General features: G+C 35.5%; 1 protein-coding gene across 1 annotated transcript in view; it reads right to left on the bottom strand.

The window, feature by feature from the left end:
• VAPA (VAMP (vesicle-associated membrane protein)-associated protein A, 33kDa) overlaps positions 1-2162 on the bottom strand; it is a 94037-nt gene that overhangs the window by 42999 nt on the left and 48876 nt on the right. The gene's annotated exons all lie outside the window — the stretch shown is intronic.

Below are 2162 nucleotides of genomic sequence, written 5' to 3'. Positions count from 1 at the left end.
CTCAATGCAATGGGTTTATGTGGAGAAAAGTGCTTTGAAAAGTATAAATTTTCTTAATGTTCTTAAACTTCAGCAATCTGGAACCCTCAAAGAAAAGTCATTCTGTAATAGTTTTATGGATTCCTAGGGATATAGCTGTTTATACCAATAAACTATTTTTAACTACGTGGATTGAAATAATTCTACCTCCTTCCAATTTAGCTAAAGGCTTAAAGATGTAGAGAGCAACATCTAGAATGCATGCATTGCTTCCTTTATCTTATTGTCCATCCATCTTTCTCAGGAACTGATGAACTGGACTTTGCAAGCAAACATGAAAGGATTCCTCCCAGGCCACCTTACCACAAGACGCACGAAAAACATCTTTTCTAGAGCTTCCTAGCTCTTGAGTTTTGGCCTATACCTACTGAGGGAGGATTTAGTGTCACTAAGAACTCTGACTATGGTCTGTCCTTTACTACCCTTGTAGTCAGGTTCCACTTCTAAATACTCTCAAGGTGCCTACTCTAGATTCTCACTCTCTGTATAATTTGCTATTTTTAATCTGCTATGGATTTGAAAACTAGAAAACGGATACAGAATTATATTTTAGGATTGCCTGTCAGGATCACCCGGGCATTCTTGTTACTGTTAATGTACACATTTCTAAGCCATGCCCCCAAAGATTCTGAGATGAACTCGTGTGTTCATCCTCCCCATGTTATCGCAACACAAAGTGGGAGATGAGAACTACTGTTACAAACTTAAGAGGTTCTCCCATGATGGAACCATATACACTCTAATACTTGCTTCCTATTTCCTAGGTATGTTAGATATATAATTAAGGGGTATCGTCCTCAGAAATCTGAGGGACTATCTGAGGGAAGAAAGGAACAGTTTACAGAGGGCATTAACTATGGCACCAGCATAGATTGACTCCACAGCAGGAGTAAGGAATCCATATATTGCAGGAACCAAGCATACTTCTTCAACTACAAATAAAGACATAACAGAGTAACAAAAATAAAGTTTCCAAATGCAGGACACTGTTGGCATTCATAATAAAAGGCATGAAGACTCACCTGATTTGATTCAATAGGCAAAAAAAGAGGCATTGTACTTTTTTAAGCAAAAGAATGACAACACTTCCATAGCTGCATGCAATATGTAATAAGCTCAAGATCTAAATGAGAATGACCAATAACAAAAACGGTGTGATTTTGCAAAGATAAAATAATAAAAACAGAATGTAGTGGTGAGTTACAGAAACAAAAGCTAGATAAAAAATTTTAAATTGACAATAACAACTTATCAATAATACCTTACAAATACCTCCCCCGACAAGATGAGGGTGAGAAATTTTCCACAACAGTTTGCATATGGTAGGATAACGGACATCTTTAAAGGCAAAGCCAGAGTAACATAAAAATTATTTCCCTCCCTCCAGCTGAAATCCAAATAATTAAACCAAATTAAACATAATCATAAAATGTCAAAATTAAAATGTACATATATTCAGGACATGATTTGCTACCTGAAACAGTCACAGTCGACCCTGGGTCAATAATTCCACTGTTGGGCCTCACACAGTACCGGCGAGGTGCTGTAGTCTTCACTTTGAAACACACTTTTCTATCAGATGGATTTCGCAATTTAAGATTTGTAGTGACTACATCTGTAAAGGGGCCTGTAAGGTTCAAACATTAAAGAGGAAAAAAAATTTAATTGAATTCAAAACAAAACAAAAAAAGAATTCAAAATTGAATGTATACAATCTCTATTATATTTATGTGTTGACGTCTGTATGCACAAATACACCAAGTGGCTAACAGTGCCTTTCTCCAGGTGGTAGACTTACATGTAAGTAGTATTTTCTCCTTCATTCCTTACCATGTTTCACAAAATTTCTACTGTAAATATACATTAGTTCTATTAAAAAAAAGCCTTTTGAAAGTTTCAAACTATGAAATACATCTACAATTGTATTCTTACAGTATGTTCTTACCACATTACTGAAAATATCAGAATTTTCCAGTGGTCTGCAAACCAGTGCCAAGTTCATTTTACTAGGCCAACTGAAGATACTACATCTGAAGATCTAGTATCTACATCTGAAGATATTACACCCTATGAAAACAGAGTTCCTGCTTCATCTTAATTAGGTTTAATCAATCATTCAATCA

Source organism: Propithecus coquereli, unplaced genomic scaffold (genome assembly GCF_000956105.1).
Source record: "Propithecus coquereli isolate 6110/MARCELLA unplaced genomic scaffold, Pcoq_1.0 Scaffold283, whole genome shotgun sequence".
Taxonomy (NCBI): Eukaryota; Metazoa; Chordata; class Mammalia; order Primates; family Indriidae; genus Propithecus; species Propithecus coquereli.
Note: the sequence above shows the minus strand (reverse complement) of the source record. Positions and strands in the feature narration are given on the sequence as shown.